The 11,732-nt window shown below is 47.5% G+C and overlaps 1 protein-coding gene across 1 annotated transcript in view; it reads left to right on the top strand.

Moving 5' to 3' along the window:
* The first annotated feature begins 9,801 nt into the window (after positions 1-9,801).
* LOC141127860 (lysozyme g-like) overlaps positions 9,802-11,732 on the top strand; it is a 110,531-nt gene continuing 108,600 nt past the window's right edge. The window contains exon 1 of the mRNA XM_073614705.1: positions 9,802-9,899. The gene's annotated coding sequence lies outside the window, so the exon portion shown is untranslated. The remainder of the gene's footprint in view (positions 9,900-11,732) is intronic.

The following is an 11,732-nucleotide window of genomic DNA, read 5'->3' as shown; positions in this document are numbered from 1 at the left end:
GGTAAAACTTAGTTGGGGAAAGGGGTATTTGGGATGCCTATAGATCAGATCACTTTGCCATCATATTTAAAGACTTTATATATTAGAACTTAGTTTGAGCCTGAAGGAATGATGCACATATGTAACAGCTACAGTCTCTTCCCTGCATCACCATGCAGACTATTGCTCCTCCTCTGTGTAACTCCTGCAGACTATTGCTCCCAGAAATTCCTCATCAGTTACCATGTAAAGATAAGGACTTCACCCATGACCATGTAAGGGTGAAGTTTCCAGAAATCCTCTCCTCCTGCACAAACTTATATTAATTTGTTGTCACATCTTCTTCTGTATGCAAAATAACCCACTCTTAATAGTCTCTAATGCGGACTCTGTGTTATTGCTGCTACTAGGCCAGAGGCCTGCAGAACCTCTCCCGGAGGCCTAGTAGGTTAATAACATGTGCTGAACGGTGGACTACTGTTCCCAGCTAGCTTAGCTTGCAAATCCTGTGCCCTTGGGCCACATCGATTTGACACTATTCCCTACAGTCTCTCCTCTGATCTAGGACTCCTTATCAATGTAATGATAAGGACTTCACCAATGACCGTGTAAAGGTGAAATTCCCTCACAGACTTCCTGGCATGTCTCCACATCCAGCCCTCCACTGTGGTACACTCACCGACCTTTCTCTGCCCTGAGTCCATGATGGAGAACTTAACCGGACCGTACATTCCGACAGCTTCTCCTGCCCCTCTGCTCCAGGAATTCCACATCAATGACCGTGTAAAGATGCAGACTTCACCAATGACCGTGTAAAGGTGAAGTTCCCTCACAGTTCTCCCGGGCCTCCTCCTGCGATCGGCGCACCCCCCCAGATGGGGATGGCCTCCTGCTGCTGTCTAGTACTCCATTCTCCACTTCTCTCTGCCGACAACTCCCCCCAGTGGCCTGTTACCTCAGCTTATATAGGAGGCCAGAATCCTGTCAATGCCAGTTGGGGATTGGTCAGGGCTCCCACATGAGCTGCCTGCCACACCAGTTCTAGGCCCTGCCCCTCTTTCAGAACATTCTCCCTGGAAGCAGGAGAGGCGCCTCAAAACTAGAGCACAGGTGGTCACACCCACTGCTACACTAACCACTCCCTGCCTCCAGATCAAAACAGACAGGCCTAGCTCAAAGCATAGGCCTGCCTAAATTTACCTGTGCTGACAGTTTCCCTAGCAAAAATCCTATGCTAGAACCTACCTATGGTAGAGGGTGCTACACGTCCAAATAGTGGATTACTTCCTGACAACTCTCTCTGTGTGTGAGGATCTAACTGAGTGCTTGTGCGAAGCAATCAAACAGCCAGGGACTACTCTTGGAGCCAAAGGTGAGTTTGGTGGCAAAATAATAAAACCTCCACTTAATACCATGCTACTGCCAGAGTGATGGCAGAATTTGAAGAAGTTCAAAGGCATCTGCGATGTCAGCTTTGGACAGCCAAGTGCTCTCACCTGCTCCAATGATACACTCAATTGCTTGATCCATCGATGTATTAAAGAGTTAAGGCTAGGCACCTGTGAACAATGAGGGGCTGACAAATCGTATATTAACCTTAATTTTATAGAAAATTTCCCTTTGACAAGGCCCAAGGTGTTGACCCTCCAAACCTGGAAAGGGGATGTTGGGAAAAGACCAATAACAAAACCCTTCCTGAGTTCAAACTGTAGTAACACATCCACTGCCTCTACATCTGTGGCAGAGGACCTCAGATTCGACACTCAAAAGTGCCTGTTAGCAAGCAAACAAACCCAGTGTGTAATCCCCCCGTGAAACCTTCCACCAAAAATTTGCTCAACCATGGTGACGGGATGGGAGGCTAAACAAGCCTGTAAAAAAGGCACATTGATGCGGCTTAGTCACATGGACTTGTTCTGTCTCAGTGTACAGGCCGACTTGGGGTGAGCCCTGAAACAACTGGTACAGATTTGTAAAAGACGGCACTGGCTGTAATTGCATGAACCAAGGTTGAAATTATTACAGATTTGTGATTTGCCTAGAAAATGAATGGGCCGGCCCAATTCATCACATGGTGTCGGACGGACTGGGGTGCGGTGCGAAGTGCGGTGCTTGAACCCCTGGACATCCCTGGTAGCGGGGGGAGTTCCGAATTGGGGCACCAGTAAGCAATGTGAGTGGACGATTAACAAGTAACACAAAATGGTGACCTAAGCCCAGCAAAACAACTCAGTGTCTATGTTACTCCACACCGTCACCACTTGGAACTGAGCAAAACAAGCAGCGGCCTTGGCCGAAAATGAGCAAAGAAAGTCATATAAATTTCACCCCCCATACTTCTGTCCTAACTCTACCACTGTGTAAAGGTAATGGTCCAGCTCTTCCCTCCTGAGTGGACCACCGAGCAAATGACGTCTCTGTATAAGCTAAAGGCCAGGACAAACTCCGGGATAGAAAGTTTGCGGCTGAGCCTATGATCCCTGGTCTTAACCACCACCGAAACATTGCCGCAAGTATGACTGTCATGGTTATGCAATAGTGTTGTCTATCAGCTTACCTGTTTCTATGTGTTCATCTCTAAAGACCAGCTGACTCTCACCTGACTGCTTTTATTAACTCTCCTCTAGCACGGCTCCACCCCAGCTCCTATTAGAGAACTCTATATTAACCTCTGCACTGCAGGCCAGCCCTGCTGATCAACCTTTGTGTGTTTGGCTTCCTGTTCCTGCCTGCTGTGTGCTCTACGTTTGTTTCTGTTACCGACCTTGGTGTGTTCTCTACTATTCCTGTCTGCTCGTGACCCTCTCCTCTGGCGTGTCCCCGACTATCCCTGTTTGCCTGTGACCCTGAACCTTGGTGTGAACTCTGTTGTCCTTGTCTGCTTGTGGCCCTGACCTTGGCTTATTCCTTTACTATCCCTATCCTCCTGTTGCCTACTGTGGGTGTGAGCTGGGGGACCCTGGGGGTCGCGACCTGGAGCCAGTTGCAGCCCAGTCCATCCTCACCCCTAGAGGCTCTGGTGAACACCTGCTGGCCCTTAGACTCCGCACCCCAGGGAATCCTACGCTCAAACCCCGGTGGGATCAATGTTGGTGTCCCAGGTGTCCCAGGGCCCTGCCTTCCTTACCACCCGGACTCCCATCCGCAGCAGTCAGCCATAGGGTCCACTGCCTTGTGGTGCACTCCTGATCCCAACGGTGTGCATCTGTCACCCAGCCTCTAGGTGACCTGACAATGACCTATTATCGGCAACACCATGGGCAGCTATCAATAGTGATGCTAAATTAATATCTTTGCCCTCCGGTATGTCCTTCCTGATGTTGACTGGAATAAAATGAGCCGGGGTAATGGGTGGAACACCCATGCTATTACCTGGGCCTTTGGGTATGGGGCTTGGTACCAAGGGGGTCCCAGGACCTGCAGATATCCCTGGAGTGGTAGACAGTCCTGACACTGGGCTCAGCTGAGCCTCCAACACCTCCACCCTTGCACGCAATTCTTGGCAGGAAGAGGCCAGGGAACTCAGGGTAGCATGGATTTGAGAAAGGGATGAGGCGACAGTCCAAAGTGTAACTTGCTCTGCGCTAGAGCCTGAAGCACAGGGGAACAGTAACCTGAACAGCTCAGCCTTGCGTGCTGAAGCCGAATATGCAATACCCCTGCGCTGCAGTTCAGCCATGAGTCTAGGGTCATTCCCTGTTCTCAAGGAGGGTGTGCTACCATGTTCCGAACCCCTAGCCCAAGAAGGAAGGATGGATGCAAAGTTCTCGATGTCCGTAGCATGTGACATGACCTGCATAAAACCGAGAACAACGTCATAAGCAAAGAAAAATAAATCAACCGTACCCATCACCTACCTTAGACCAACCGGCTGCCCCTCCCCCCTCTCTCCCTTTTTTTTTTCTCCCATGAAATGACAAAGGTACGTTTGAACAGGACTGAAATGTGACAGCCTCGTGAATTTACCAGGCCGAGTAACCTGAGACGTAATCAGGCAAATTAACAACGAGAACTCAGGCCTTTGAAACCTGAAATCGTGTCAGGCTACCAATGTGAGTATAGAAATGATTGTAGCGTGAGTCGTGTGAGAACACATGAGGAGACTTGCCACCAGTCAAGTCAATTAAAAACGACCATCTCAATCTGTACGTACTTATAAACGTGATAGGTAGTGCTGCAATGGTGACGCCATGACCTAATCGTGAAGATGTGATGCTAACATGAATGTGATAACAGAAATTTCACGAGAACTAAATGAACTTACCTGCCCACCTGGGAAGTATGTGTGGAAAGACTAACGTGTCTGCTTCGTGACCACCTGAGGCCTAGCAGGCCACCCAATGTGAAACTCCAGCCCGAGGAGCCAGAAACGTGCCCAGCCAAATGACAAGAGTAGTGAAATGTGTTAGCGTGAGAAAATCTAACCGTAAGCAGGCCCGGATTTACTCCCTTTGCTGCCCCAAGTCCGGGTCCTTCAATGCCGCCCCCCCCCCCCCACACACACACACACCACCATTCTCGTCCTTTATCGATGACTACTACAATAGATCAGTTAAAAACATATCTCCACACACAAGAACACTGAAAATAACTGGCTTTAATTGTACAGACTAAAAATACTTCAGGGTAAGCGCGCAAGGGGTAAGGATTTTTCGCGGGCAATTTTTCAGGGCAATGGCTGGTGTTAGTGCTTCAATCATCCCCGGCACCATGGTTGGTATGGTGTCTGGATGATTCAAACACATTATTTCTATCATTACATTGTAATAGTTCAACTCACCATAATGCAGAATCATTGGGAGCCCTGAGCGTGTCACTTGCCACCATCGCTTGTCACTTGCCACTATGCCTGCCACCAGATGGGGATGTCACTTGCCATGCTGCCTGCCACCAGATGGGGATGTCACTTGCCACTATGCCTGCCACCAGATGGGGATGTCACTTGCCATGCTGCCTGCCGCCAGATGGGGATGTCACTTGCCACTATGCCTGCCACCAGATGGGGATGTCACTTGCCACTATGCCTGCCACCAGATGGGGATGTCACTTGCCATGCTGCCTGCCACCAGATGGAGGAGGGCGGAACAGCGGTGCGGGCAATGAGAGATGTCATCTCTCTCCCCCGCCGCCGCACCACTGACATTACTTGTCTCCGCCGCGGCCCACAGGTTGGAGACCTACTCTCGATTTTTTCAAAAATGACGCCGGCAGCGCAATCACGCTACTGCGCATGCACCGCCCGGCCGAGCGCGTACGAGCTTTCCCTAGCCCGGCCGGCTTCGGAACGGCACATGCGCAGTTGCGTGGTTGGCTCGCGACCATCTTTCCTACCGGCACCGGTGCCCCTAATAGACTTTAATGGGCAGCCCGAAAGGGGGGGCGGCCACGAAGTCGTTGCAGGAGTGGCGCCACCCCTGCACCACTGCCACCCCGAGGCTTGGCCTCGGTGGCCTTGTGGCAAATCCGGCCCTGACCGTAAGCAGCGTAGATGAAGAGACTTGCCACTGTACAAGCCAATTAAAAATGATCACCTCAATCCGTTGGCACCCATAGACGTGATGGGTGAATGCTACAGTGATGTATGGCCATGAGACTCAAGCTGTAAGAACGAAATGTACTGTGAAATGGGAAACAGAAAACCAACCTGAAATGAACTGAACCGGGAAGAAACAAGAAAAAATAAACTCCGAGAATCTATTGAAATGAAGTAACACCACTATGGAAAGAAACCAAACACAAAGCTACCACTTAGAAACAACACGTATGTACCGAGTCGGGTTCGAGAAATGAAAATAACCACCCTTGAAAATTCGTCATGAGGAAAACAAATGATACTTACCTGAAAAGTGTCTGAAACTGCAAAAACAACACTTATGCCGCGTACACACGAGCGGACTTTACGGCAGACTTTGCCCGGCGGACGGGATTTCGTCGGACAATTCGATCGTGTGTGGGCTCCAGCGGACTTTGTTTTCTCAAAAGTTGGAAGGACTTATGCCGCGTATACACGGTCAGATTTTACGGCAGACTTTGCGACGGACTTTCTGAATGAACCGACTTGCCTACACACAATCCACCAAAGTCCGTTGAATTCGTACGTGATGACGTACAACCGGACTAAAACAAGGAAGTTAATAGCCAGTAGCCAATAGTTGCCCTAGCGTGGCTTTTTGTCCGTCGAACTAGCATACAGACGAGCAGACTTTTGGACCGGACTCGAGTTCGACGGATAGATTTAAAACATGTTTCAAATCTAAGTCCGTCCAACTTTTGAGAAAACAAAGTCCGCTGGAGCCCACACACGATCGAATTGTCCGACGAAATCTCGTCCGCCAGGCAAAGTCTGCCGTAAAGTCCGCTCGTTTGTACGCGGCATTAGATTTGCAACATGTTTTAAATCTATCCGTCGAAATCGAGTCCGGTCGAAAAGTCTGCTCGTCTGTATGCTAGTTCAATGGACAAAAAGCCACGCTAGGGCAGCTATTGGCTACTGGCTATGAACTTCCTTGTTTTAGTCCGGTCGTACTAACAGGCGGCACGGATAGGCTGTACTGATGGGCATTGATGGGTGGCACTGATGGGCATTACTGATGGGCATTGATTGACAGCAGTGATGGGCATTGATTGACAGCACTGACTGGCATCACTAATGGGCACTGATTGGTGGCACTTGTGGGCAGTGGTGGGCACTGATTGCTGCCACTGATAGCTGGCAATGGTGGGCACTGATTGGTGACACTGTGTTGCACTATTGTAATCAGTGCCCTGATTACATTCCTACATGTCTACTGTGAGGAGATGCCGCTGATCGGCTCTCCTCTCCTCACACTCTGTCAGTGTGAAGCGAGGAGAGCTGATTACCGGCACTTCCTTGTTTACATGTGACCGGTTGTGATTGGACACAGCTAATCACATGGTTAAAGAGCCGCGGATGCGTCTCTTCACAGAGATCAGGGTGGCGCCATGTCCTATGAACACGGCGCAGCCGCGATCTCCGCGCTGCATGCCCCCGTGGGTGCATGAGAGCGGCCGTTCTGGGACACCGTCATATGACATCGTCCCAGAACGAGAGCTGCACGGCCTCACCGTCATTTGACGGTGAGCGGGCGGCAAGCAGTTAAGCAAATCACGATTGCATACAAAGACAACTAGCTAGTTGTACAACCTTCAAGGGTGACAGGTAATGGTCTCTAGGGAATACACTGGCACCTGGCCTAGTAAAGAAATTGCTGATAGTAGAGGAAAAAAAATACAAATGTGCAGGGCTTTTTTTCAGGGGGAACTTGGTGGAACTCAGTTCCACCACCTCTGGCTCAGACCCTTGGGGGGGCTCACCACAATCACTTGTAAACACAGAAGTCCGGTTTCTGTGTTTACAAGTGACAGCTCTGCACTCTGTGTGTAACTCTTATTTATTGCCCCTTTAAGACCCTCCTACTGTTTGTGAAATTTGACTGACCACACACATTATTTAATGTGATTTGGAGGGTGTGTGTGGGTGGAGGGGCTTTGGGGGGTCATGGTTGAGTTCCAGCACCTATTATTTGAGAAAAAAAGCCCTGCAAATGTGACAGAGGATGTGATAAAGATCAGTGATGGGACAATGTAGCATGGTACGGTGGTGTAAAGGAGGTTACTGAGAAGCAGCATATAGATGGGAGCTGTAGAGAAGGTATGTGCTGATATAAATGTTCAGATTATAGGAGCGGAGAGGTCTGAGTGTGGTTTACTCGCTGTTGACCAAGGACCGGAGGTAAGAAACGTCCCCCCCTTACCTGCTCCGTACCGCATGAAGCCCCCTGACCGGATAGAGAGGACGCCGCTGTCCTACACGAGAGAGGGAGGGAAGTGACCGTACGATCTCCCTGAAGAACAGAAACCAGAAGTGATGCCAGACACCGTCAGCCGCAAATGACACCCACGTGAGCCACCGTCAACAGGGAAGGAGGGACGGAGGGGAGGCTTTATGCAGCCCGACTCCTCCCACAAACACAGGCTGACCTGTGGTCAGCCTTATGCCCCATATACACGATCGGACAACAAAACCGTGCATTTTTTTTCCGAAGGATGTTGGCTCAAACTTGTCTTACATAACACACGGTCACACAAATGTTGTCGGGAATTCCGAACGTCAAGAACGCGGTGACGTACAAGATGTACGACGAGCTGAGAAAAATGCGTGCGTGGACTTTTGTGCGTCGGACTTGTGTACACACGCTCAGAATTTCCGACAAGTTTTGTTGTCGGAAAATTTGAGAACCTGCTCTCAACCGCCTTTGTTGGCGGAAAGTCAGACAGCAAATGTTCTATGGAGCCTACACACGGACTTTCCGACAACAAGCTCACATCCAACATTTGTTGTCGGAAAGTCCGATCGTGTGTACGGGGCATTACACTTGTACATTGGATATACAGGTATGTACTGTTACTAAGCTTTTCTCATATAATGCTTGCATTATTTCCATACTAGTGTACATTTATATACTTATGGTTGTTATATGCTGTTTGCAGTTACGTTACATGCTGGTTGCAGTAGTTCCTCTGCTCCCAATTACTTTGATTAGATTGCTAGTTAATTTCCCACAAAGGAAATCACCTCTCTTCACTGAGGCCCTGACTTGTGTGGAGACACTGCCAACTATATTATTAAACCCACTTTTCCACTTAGCGAAGGTTCTGGTTCTCTTATTTACTTACAGCACAATATCCTGTTTGGGAAGGCCTAGATGTGCGCAGCCTATTGCATTAGGTTGTGCCCCTCAAAGCTCAAACACACATGCGTATATCACATACTGATGGTGTCAGTAGAGCAGTGGACAGTGTCAGTAGGGCGGAGATTGGTGAGATTGGAGTAGTTTTTATTTTTATTATTTTATTTTTTATTAATATTTACAATTTTCTTTTAATACTTTTTTTACACATTTTTTTAGGAGTCCGGTTACAGGGCTTTGGTGAAATATCAGGGGTTTAAACAGGGGGAATCTGAACCACACAGGATAATTAGGGTGTGCCCAGGCACACCTGGCTCACCCTGTGCGCACACCTATAGGGGAGGACCATTGATCGCCCCCACCACCGAAAGAGGGCTACACTATCTTAGTCAAAGTAATGCAAACAAAGGACAGTGGAAATATAACTAGGCTAATGCCGCGTACACACGGGCGGACTTTACGGCAGACTTTGCCCGGCAGACGGGATTTCGTCGGACAATTCAATCGTGTGTGGGCTCCAGCGGACTTTGTTTTCTCAAAAGTTGGACGGACTTAGATTTAAAACATGTTTCAAATCTATCCGACTGACTCGAGTACGGTCGAAAAGTCCGCTCGTCTGTATGCTAGTTCGATTGACAAAAAGCCACGCTAGGGCAGCTATTGGCTACTGGCTATGAACTTCCTTATTTTAGTCCGGTCGTACGTCATCATGTACGAATTCGACGGACTTTGGTTGATTGTGTGTAGGCAAGTCCGTTCATTCAGAAAGTCCGTAGTAAAGTCCGTCGAAAAGTCCGCCGGGCAAAGTCTGCCGTAAAGTCCGCTCATGTGTACGCGGCATTACACTTAGGTAAGACAATGAAAACATTTGAAAGCGTACAATGTTTTTATATTGTGTTTCTGGGTTCCTGAGTCTGGTCTGGTGGTAGCAGAATAAAGCTGAATCACAAAGTACACATCTACTTTTCCAAGCATCCATGACCTTTGAAATAGGAGGGCGTTTCCTCTAAACAAGAATGTGTGTGAAGCACTGACCTTCCTGGACATAGAATATTGTAATTTTCCATGTTTCCAGGAAACGATCTGCAGCTTGTTATTTTCACTTTCGGTTTCTAAGTGGGCAGGAAACGCCGTCTCTATATATAGGAAGGATATATGCCAGTTTCTTTTTATTACAGGAAGGGAGGCTGTAAACGTTATCCAGAAGAGGTAAGTGCATGTGATAAATAAACACTAATGTTAGTTTGTATGTATTCTAGATTATGCAGATATGTTAGGATCAGTTATTCTGTCAGTTGCAGAGTAATTCTTGGGGAAAACAGTGAAAAACAAAAAATGTTGTTTTTTTTAGCAGTAAATACATACCATGATATTTAAATTTTTTTTTTCAAAATATTGAAAACTACGGTAAAAAGGTTTACATAACTGGTCATAAGTATACAACAGCAGTGCCGTTTTATTTAAAAGGATTTTTTATTTATTTATTTTCTTTTGGATAAAAGTACAGGGAGATACAGAGAAAAAGAAATGAACTGTGCAATCCCTCAGACACCGCTGGGGTTCAGCATGGACAGTGAAAGGATGAATCTATAATGCCGCGTACACAGGAGCAGACTTTCCGGTAGAAAAGGTCTGACAGAATCATTCCGTCAGACATTCCCATCATGTGTTGGCTTCATCTGAGTTTTTCTTTCGAAAATTCTGACAGACCTAGAAATAGAACATGTTTCAAATCTTTCCGACGGACTCAATACCTATCGAGAAAACCGTTCGTCTGTATGCTAGTCCGACGGACCAAGAACAACGCAAAGGCAGCTATTGGCTACTGGCTATTGAACTTCCTTTTTCTAGTCCCGTCTTTTGTCATTGCGTTCTAAATGATCGTACTTTGGTGTGATCGTGTGTAGGCAAGTCCGTTTCAGCGGAACTCTGAAAGACCGTCAGAGTCTACTCTGACGGAAAGTCCGCTCGTGTGTACGCGGCATAATTGTCTGAACTGCACAGGTTTAAGCTGGTCACAGATGGGTATAGTTTCAGGCTGGGTTCACACTTGTGCGATGAAAGACATCACATGTTACTATGCAGATTCAGCCAAATCACATCGCATTCGCACCAAAATGATGCAGGACCCTTTTTTGGTCTGCACTGGAATCAGATCACATGGGTGTTCACACCTATGCGATCCAATTCCTGCATCGTTTGACATTTCGCACTGCAATCTGCGAACCGATCTGGAGTGTGCGATTCAGGTGCGATGCAGGAACCGTCACTGAATTGCAGGGTTTCCCGCAACGCACCACTGTGAACCGGGACTCAAACAAAAAAATTCTTGGAAAGTCTACAGAGAAATTCTATGAAGATTCTCAGAACATGTTTGTCGTTTGAAAGATTTCATTTGCTTTTAACATTTGATTTTGGAAGGAATGGACTTTACCAAGTGAAAATCACATACACTGTTAGAAATTAATTCAAGAAAATTTTTCCAACCTGCTCCTTTGAATTTTCTCGTCACTGCGGTCAAAAACGAACATTGATTTCACCCACTAACAGCTGTGTGAAGTTGGCACCCCATGTTTGTAAAACCTGAATAAAAATATACCATTCGTTTGTGCCGCGTTTGTGCTGATTTGTGTCGCAAAAATGAGCGTTTGTGCCGGTTTGGTTTCTGAGATATTAAACATTCAATTTAATGCAAGCCCCGCCCACTTTGCACTCCATATTGCCGAATTTTAAAAACAAACGCGTCATTCGTTTGTGCTGGTTTGTGCAGCAAAAATAAACGTTTGTGCCGTTTTGGTTGTGGAGATATTGTGCATTATATTTGCTGAAACCCCGCCCACTTCGCACCCGACATTTCTGAATTTTTAAATCAAACGCGCCATTCATTTGTGCCGCGTTTGTGCTGGTTTGTGCCGCAAAAATAAACGTTTGTGCCGCTTTGGTTGTGGAGATAGTGTGCGTTATATTTGCTGAAACCCCGCCCACTTTGCACCCCACGTTGCTAAATTTTAAAAACAAATGCGCCATTTGTTTGTGCCTTGT

Source organism: Aquarana catesbeiana, linkage group LG02, assembly GCF_042186555.1.
Source record: "Aquarana catesbeiana isolate 2022-GZ linkage group LG02, ASM4218655v1, whole genome shotgun sequence".
NCBI classification, from domain to species: Eukaryota; Metazoa; Chordata; class Amphibia; order Anura; family Ranidae; genus Aquarana; species Aquarana catesbeiana.
The sequence above is the reverse complement of the archived record's forward strand: the minus strand, read 5'-3'. Positions and strand labels throughout refer to the sequence as shown.